Raw genomic sequence first — 9,430 nt, 5'->3', positions numbered from 1 at the left:
AAAACTGTCAAGCGTTCTAACATTCATAACCGTGACACTCGGATGTGTGACGCGCTACTTATACCTATATATAAAACCACCACCGGCCAACGCACCTTCACGTATGGAGCGACTAATGTCTGGAATAGCTTACAGTAGACAAAGTCACTAAGGAAAATTAAATCCCGAAAGACATCCAAAGCCACCGTGAAAAAAACAGCTTAATTAACCTATTGTCTTATATCATGTCATTTCGGCAGCGTTTTTAAGCGATGACGTAATCGCTTTATGCTGGCATGGATGCATCCCTTTGGATAGTGATTTCGCATAGTTTTTCGCGCTTATGCCCGTGCGCTTATGTCGATAATCGTTTTGTCAGGGTGGAGACAATACGAATGTTCATTGATGACAAGTTAACAACAAATTAATTTTCTGTGAGGTAATTAGCGTTGCCAAATATCTTTAAGATAATAAGGTGTCGATTTCAGAGAGAGAAACTTGTACTTTGCGGCTTTCCTTTGCTGTTTGTAGGATTAGCTGAGTGCTTTTAATTTCAGCTTTTAAACGAAGATTTGGGGATGGATTTTGATTTATACAGTGTCGGATAAATTTGCGCTCACGGGCAAACTTATAACAACATATCTTGGATACATACAATTTTAGATAGACAAGCGGGTCGCACACGCGGTATGACAAGTCAAGAGAAAATGATTTTCTCTTGGACAAGTGTATGGTTAAAACAACAAATTAATTTCCGGTGAGGTAATTAGCTTTGCCAAATATCTTTAAAGATAATAAGGTGTTGATTTCAGAGAGAGGAACTTTTCAGCGGAGTGCTTTTTATTTGGGTGGTACATTTCGCTGACCCCTAGCACATGGACTAACAAGATGGACCTGGTACATGAACTACTTGAATGAACCACCAATGGACTACCCTAAATGTAAACCCCTACAATTTCTAACCCAAAAGTTTAAGAATCAGTTTGTCTGCTCATGTTCCAATCTTCTAGGAACAATTTTTAAACGTCATCGCTTCTGCATGCATTGCATGCCGTTTATTTTTATAGAAGAGACCGGTTTTTTTTTTCTTTTGATCATTATCATTGTACATAGTGTCTGAAAAACCTTTGAGGGGATGCACCTGGTAAAGTTTATCGTTTTATCGTTTACAATAGTTAGGAGTACGTGTAGCAGGATCATTTTAAATCATGTTTGCAACGTTATTTTTTACTATAAAAGTGCTTGCTTCATCTTCGGTGCTTGTGGAAGCTTAACAGTTAACAGTAATGCACAGTCCATCCTGGGAGACACAAGGACAAATTGAGCGAAAGGGTTGCGAGCAAAAAAAATTGTAATTCAAAAGAGACATTCCACGTTTTATTGTCCTCGACTGGCCACATACATATTTTGTGGCCATAAGCCTTCCAGCACCTATTTTCCTATACAAACGTATTAATCGGTAAACTTTGTTGATCGTCTGTTCGGCATCTCAGCCCGCCTCACCCAAGAGAGGTTTTCTCGAGGGGATGTTTAGGGAAAAGGGACCCCAAAAACTCGAAGAAATCCGTGATCCATGGGATGCCGTTCGAACGGATTGGTTCATCCGTTCAGAGAAATTTCTAGTCGTTCAAACGGCTGCTGCTATCCATTCGAAAAAATTCTTCATTCGTTCGAACGGCTAAGGTTATCCGTTCGAAAAAATCTTCATCCATTCGAACGGTTGAGGTTATCTGTTCGAAAAAAATCTTCATCAGTTCGAACAGCTAAGGCTATCAGTTCGAAAAAAATGGTAGTCCGTTCGAAACAAATAATTATCCCTTCGAACGGCTAAGGTTATCCGTTCGAAAAAAAGAATGCAGCCGTTCGAACGGCTGATGCTATCCGTTTAAAAGAAACTGCGGTGGTTCGAACGGCTAATGTTACCCGTTCTGGAAAAATTATGCTATTCAGCTGTTCGAACGTCTGCTGCCATCCGTTCACTCAAAACTAATCAGCCGTTCCATCGGCCAGAGTTATTTGATGGGATTCAAGGAAAACTGGAATTTTAGAAATTTATTTTTATCTTAGGTTGAAGGTTTAACTGCGGAAAATCCCTTCTAATATCATTTGGGGACAGTGGATTAGCTTACCTATGCCGTTTATTTCGAAAAAAAAAAAAAAAGAAAAAAAAAACTAAACAAACAAACAAACTTGAAACTTTCACTAGAATAGTTCTCCTTCAAATGCGTTTATACAACCAACTCGGGTGAAAAAAACTAAATAACCGTGTCTCATTTTCTCATTAAAAATGCACAATCAGCACGGAAAGTTTATATGTACTGGGTCATCTGTCACACGAAGACGTAACATGATTGGTTTACGTCTGTTATCTGAGCGTTGTTTTAACTGTGAGCCACATCATGCCATCTTTCATAAGTCGTTGTCAGCTTTTGTTGGAGCTTAATTCGAACAGACATCGGTCACTGGTAGATATTCAATGCTATATTGACATGTATCTGAGACTTATCAAGTGAAGACATCGGTCGCAGGTTAAGAATGAGTTTTTCTTTGCTTTTCGTTCTCGCGTCATGGATTTCAATAATCCCTTTTTCAACTCGGGTGCAGGGTGAGTTTGAAAAATTTCCTCCTTACTTGCATTGTCATTATCACACTATGTTAATCCAATTTTTCTTCGGTCTGGCCAAAGATGGTTGTGAAATGTCATGTCTTACGGAGTCAATGCCATAATTCTCCGTACTTTATTAATCTTGTCAAGCGACCGACGTGTGACGAGAATAAAGAAAATCAAGCGTAGCATAGACTGATAATGTCATGATATTCTCTCCAAAGTTGTAAATCAAGGGATATCGGTTATGTAATCAGGCAGTCTTCTTCTCTTCTAGATCAAGGGTTAGCTTGAAGTCTTCCGTTTGAATCGGGAGACAAGACAGTCGGTCATGATCTCTTATTAGCCTTATATTGGCGGCGAATAATCAACACTGCATTTTTTGGCCTGAGGTTCGAAACTTACATGTTAGAGGAAGTTGCTACCGTTTGTCTAAAACCAGGTGCAGCTGCAATGCAGGCAAATTTGCGCATGGAACGGAACTCTTTTCTATTATTCATTTGATCGTTTTGTTTTGTTTTGGTTTTTTGTGCTCTTATTTGTTGAAGGCTTCTTTTGTATAATCCGTTAAAAACTCAGAACTTGAGGAAAAGCTGTTGACATTGTGATGGCCCAAGTAAAGAAAATTCATGTTTTGAAAATCGAAATAAACGAATGATTTTTCGTCGTTTTCTTGCAGTTTTTTCCCGTTGAAAGGAAAACATTAAAGTATAAATTATCTTAACTTTAAGATCGCGCAGTGGGTTACTGTCACCTGCTTTTATATATTTTAAAAGAAAAATAAAAACGTTTCTGTGTTTCTACGAACTTACAGAAACATTCGTGAACTTATCAGAAAAACGTAAAAAAAAAAAGATTTAAATGCGAATTGTTTTGTAAAAACTTGCCAAAGATTCAAACCTAACCTAATTTAAATCTGCAGCAATCAGAAACATTTTGAAAGAAAAAAAAAACTGTACTCAAAAACAAGTTCATGATTTTAATTAATTTAACATACGTGTAGACCTCGCGTCTCCTATTAATAAGCCATTTCCATGGCAATCTATTTTCGGCCTCATAGTACGAAAACTTTTCATTAAATTAAAACGTGATTAGCCCATAATTTCGCAACAAAGAAGTTCCTTCATTTGTTACTGAGAAGCGAGAAGTGAGCTGCTACTTTTCAAACTGAACTTGAAAAGCTTGAGCAGCACTCTCTGTTGTCTGAACATTGCTAGCACGCATTCAGTCACAGACATTTGTGATGAACGCCCATCCTAAATAGCTTTCTTTTGTTTCTTTGTTAGTTAGTTTGTTTTTTATCACAACCTTTTAATTGCTTTCAGTTCATTTCAATCTGAGGGGGATGCACCTGTAAAAGTTTATCGTTTTATCGTTTACAATAGTAAGGAGTACGTGTAGGAGGTTCATTTTAGATCATGTTTGCAAGGTTATTTTTTACTATAAAAGTGCTTGCTTCATCTTCGGTGCTTGTGGAAACTTAACAGTAATGCCTGGTCCATCCTGGGAGACACAAAGACAGATAGAGCGAAAGGGTTGCGAGCAAACTAAAAACTTGTAAAACAAAAGAGACATTCCAAGTTTTATTGTCCTCGACTGGCCACATACATATTTTGTGGCCATAAGCCTTCGAGCAACTATTTACTTATACAAACGTATTAATCGGTAAACTCTGTTGATCGTCTGTTCGGCATCTCAGCCCGCCTCACCCAAGAGAGGTTTTCTCGGGGGGATGTTTAGGGAAAAGGGGCCCAAAAAACCCGAAGAAATCCAAAAATTCGGCATGTTGGCAGCCAAAACAATAATTGTGACCTCTCACGCGAAAACGTACACTAAGAGTATCCGTTGGAACGGCTAAAAACCGTTCGATTGCCGCTTCACTTCCGTTTGTCATCCGTTCGTGATCGATGGGATGCCGTTCGAACGGATTGGGTCATCCGTTCAGAGAAATTTCTAGTCGTTCAAACGGCTGCTGCTTTCCATTCGAAAAAAAATATTCATCCGTTCCAACGGTTGAGGTTATCCGTTCGAATAAATCTTCATCCATTCAAACGGGTGAATTAGCTTAGCTATGCCGTTTATTTCGAAAAAATACAAAATAAACAAACAAAAAACTTGAAACTTTCACTAGAATAGTTCTCCTTCAAATGCGTTGATACAACCAACCTGGGTGAAAAAACTAAATAACCGTGTTTCATTTTCTCATTAAAATGCACAATCAGCAAGGAAAGTTTATATGTACTGAGTCATCTGTCACACGACGTAACATGATTGGTTTACGTCTGTTATCTGAGCGTTGTTTTAACTGTGAGCTACATTATGCCATCTTTTATAAGTCGCTGTCAGCTTTTGTTGGAACTTAATTCGAACAGACATTAGTCACTGCTAGTTATTCAATACTATATTGACATGTATCTGAGACTTATTAAGTGAAGACATCCGTCGCAGGTTAAGAATGAGTTTTTCTTTACTTTTCGCTATCGTGTCATGGATTTCAATAATCCCTTGTTCAACTCGGGTGCAGGGTGAGTTTGAAAAATTTCCTCCTTATTATTTCCTCCTTAATTTTCTTCGGTCTGGCTAAAGATGGTTGTGAAATGTCACGTTTTACGGAGTCAATGCCATAACTCTCCGTACTTCATTAATCTTGTCAAACGATTGACGTGTGACGAGAATAAAGAAAATCAAGCATAGCATAGACTGGCATGATATTCTCTCCAAAGTTGTAAATCAAGTGATATCGGTTATGTAATCAGGCAGTCTTCTTCTCCTTCAGATCAAGGGTTAGTTTGAAGTCTTCCGTTTGAATTGGGAGACAAGACAGTCGCTGATGATCTCTTATTAGCCGTAGATTGGCGGTGATGTGATAAAATACTATACGCATTTACGTTGATAACCAATTCATTCTAACAAAAATGATGCACTGTCAGCATCTAAAACGAGGAAGTGAAATAAACCTTAAACTAACTTTTCTTTAACATATAAAGACATAATGACGTCAGTTTGAGGAGACCATGTTTACTTGATAAAAGTTTGATGCTGAGTATTTTTCTCTTCCATAAAAGGTGTCAAACGTAAAAACAGTTAACTGGACGTGCCTACCGTAAATCCTTAGACAACCTCTCGATGCTTTTGAGTCTACTAAACAATGTTGAATTAGGATTTTCTTAAAACAATTACAATAGAGACCTTCTTGGAATTCAAATGACAGTCACATGCGACTTGCAAAGTTTCTTTTGCAAATTATCGTATTTGAATGCAACATCATGTATGAGACTCGTAAGTGCATCGGCCATGTTTACTAAATACAGAGTGCTTCGATTTTGCCATCTTGTGGTGTGAGCATAGCTTTGCTCTGTGATACATGCATATATGGCAAATGCTTTTCATTAAAACAGTCGGTTTCCTAGCGAGAGAAGAATATTCAACACTACATTTTTGGCCTGAGGTTCGAAACTTCCATGTCCAGTTGCTACCCTTTGTCTAAAACCAGGTGCACCTGTAATGCAGGCAAATTTGCGCAGGGGACGGAGCTCTTTTCTATCATTCATTTGATCGTTTTATTGTTTTGTTTTGTTTTGTTTTTGCTTTTTGGTGCTCGTATTTGTCAAAGGCTTCTTTGTGTAACCCGTTAGAAACACAGAACTCGAGCAAAGGCTGCTGACATTGTGATGGCCCAAGTAAAGCGAATTCAGTTTTGAAAATCGAAATAAACGAATGATTTTTTGTCGTTTTCCTGCATTTTTTTCCCGATGAAAGGAATATAAAACATTAAAGTATAAATTACCTTCAGCTCAAGATCGCGCAGTGGGTTACTGTCACCTGCTTTTATATATTTTAAAAGGAAAAGAAAAAACGTTTCTGTGTTTCTACGAACTTACAGAAACATTCGTGAACGTATCAGAAAAACGTAAAAAAAAAAAGAATTAAATGCGAATTTTTTTGTAAAAACTTGCCAAAGATGAAACCCAACCTCATGTAGATCTGCAGCAACCAGAAACGTTTTGACTGCACCTAATTTCAATTCAACTTACGTGTAGACCTCGCGTCTCCTATTAATTAGCCATTTCTATTGCAATCTACTTTCGGCCTCATAGTACGAAACCTTTTCATTAAAACGTGATCAGTCCATAATTCCACAAAACAGAAGTTCCTTCATTTGTTTATGAAAAGGGAGTATTGAGCTCCGCTGTTATTTTCCAAACTCAACTTGAAAAGCTTGAGCAGCACTCTGTGTAGTCTGAACATTGCTAGCAAGCTAGCATTCAGTCACAGACATTTGTGGTAAACGCCCATCCTAAATAGCTTTATTTTTATTTGTTTGTTTGTTTGTTTTTATCACAAACTTTTAATTGCTTTCAGTACATTTCAGTTTCAGCAATACGTTGAAAAATACGTTGAAAAATATCTTAGTATTGTAACAGCTTTTAGGTGGTTCTGGGAATAACTTTTTCATAGACACTTAATTTAGTTCAAATGAACATTGTAACTCCAGGTTTTGTTAATCATTAAATAATTGTAGTTGTTGAAGCACAGTGATTCGTGTCTTTGGAAAGTTAAACCGCGCATGGATAAAAATCTCCAAACAAGTGAAAAATCCTAAAAGTTTATTTTCTTATAGAAATTTCGGTGTCGCGCTTTGAAAATAATACTAAAAGCGCGTGTTCACATTTTCAGTACACAGGAAAAAAGCCATTTCCGGGCGTTCAGAAGTTGGTTCGGGCGCAGCGGGAATAAAAGCAAGCGAAAAACTAACAGAACTAAAACAACTTTGAAAACTTGAAACTCAGGCTCTAAAGGGCCATTGGAAAATACGTTTTTCGTTCTCTTTGGAAAACTCAAATCTGGATTAATACAACGAATTAAATCGATTGACCCGGTATTGCGATTTCATAATTAAAATTTCTATTGTTTACCGAGTCTCAAACATTGCGTTTGCAGTGGAGTTTTGAACAGGTTTGAAACTCAGGATTCATAGTAAATAGACTGTAGTTGGTCTGGATTTTTTCTCTGATTAGAGAAATCATCCCAAAGTTCAAAGATTTTAGCTTGGAGCGACCTGCATTTGGCTCGTTTTAGTAAAACTGTTTTAACTAAGCGGACTAGAACTAGAACTTAGTATGCGCGCTGTTTTCTTGTCCGCTTCGGAGAAAATTAATCCGATAACACACATATACCATTGAGTTAAAGTAAACTTTATTCTTCTGTTCTATTTTTAAAGTAAGCTTCGATGTAGGTGAAACATCTCAGATCGTGTAGGCGAATCGACTTCACTGTAGGCGAAACATCTCAGAACGTGTAGGCGAATCGACTTGTAGGCGAATCATCCTGGAGGCGAAACGACCGGCTTCCTAGAAGAGAACTCTACCAGAACACAGACAGGACACAATATTAAAATAAACTTGGTGCTCTACTCTGAGGAGAGATGTTTAAACAACACAATATTATTGTTTTCTGTGGAAGCGCTTGATCTCTATAACAAAACTCGCGTTACAGGTCACGCACAATTGGCCGACGATTGGTATGCAAATTTCAGCACATTTGCGAGGGGACAGACTCGGGTCCGTCATGGAAAACAATTATTTCGGTTTCTATTCTGTTAAAAGCTTTTGGTGTCCATTTAATGTCTAAGTTTTATCTGCAGAAATGAAGTGTGTAATAAGAATTGCAGGTTTAGACCTACTAATGTGGAGCAAAAACACAACCTTTATCAAAACATCAAGATCTCCCGCATTTAGCCGCTGAGCCGTTTATAACCATTCGTTCAACACGAACCAATTTTCTTCGGCCGTTCGAACGCCTGGAATCGTCCGTTCTAAATTTGTCCTTAGCAGTTCGAACGCGTGGTGTCACCCGTTCAAAATTTTTCGTTACCCATTCGACGGCTGGCATCATCCGTTCGAAATTTTTCGTTAGCCCTTTAAACGACTGGCGTCATCCTTTCGGATTTTTTCTGTGCCGTTCGAACGGCTGGCATCATTCGTTCGAAACTGCTCTAGTTCCGTTCGAACATTTACAGCATCCGTGCGAAAATTTGAAGTGGCCGTTTGAACGATATTTAAAACCGTTTTCTTTTTCGTTAGCCGTTCGTTTTGACCGTTTAACGGACATCGGTTAGTGTACGTTTTTTTTTTTTTTTTGGGTGAGAGGTCACAATTATTATTTCGAAACGAAACGCCGAGTTCCTCTTGATTTGAATCCATCAGTGACTGGAAAAAAAAGAAAAAAAAAAAAGAGAGGGGAGCAGGGATGGCGTAGTGGCGAGAGCGCTCGCCTCCCACCAATGTGTCCCGGGTTCAATTCACGGACCCGACGTCATATGTGGGTTGAGTTTGTTATTGGTTCTCTTCTCTGCTCCGTGAGGTTTTTCTCCGGGTACTCCGGTTTTCCCCTCTCCTCAAAAACCAACATTTCTCAAATTCCAATTCGATCCTTGAATGCACGGACATTTCTGAACGAGTTCTGTGAACTCCTTGGTGCTCCGTGGGTAAACAAATTACAAACATTACATTTACAGACGCATACAAAACTGACGTCAATTTGTTTTTGACAATAACAAGACCCCAGAATGGTCAAATGCCGGGAATAAATCACGGAAAGACGCCGTAAACTTGCCGTAAACAAAGATAAGTGAATTTTATTCAAAATGACGGGAACTTGTCAATAGCTTTTCTCGCTTTTTGATTGGTAACGGTAGGTAAAGTCTGCATACGGGCCAAGTGGCCCACCAGGCCGGAGCTTATTCCAGTTTCTATAGCATGAAGCGAAAAGGAGTATTTCCACTCCCCCCTGGATGGGATGCTAGTCCATCGCAGGATTACCCCCAGCATTAAGTTCGCCGGTACT

Source organism: Orbicella faveolata, unplaced genomic scaffold (assembly GCF_042242905.1).
Source record: "Orbicella faveolata isolate gen_17 unplaced genomic scaffold, um_ofav_v1 contig_1, whole genome shotgun sequence".
In the NCBI taxonomy this organism is placed as follows: domain Eukaryota; kingdom Metazoa; phylum Cnidaria; class Anthozoa; order Scleractinia; family Merulinidae; genus Orbicella; species Orbicella faveolata.
The sequence above is the reverse complement of the archived record's forward strand: the minus strand, read 5'-3'. Positions refer to the sequence as shown.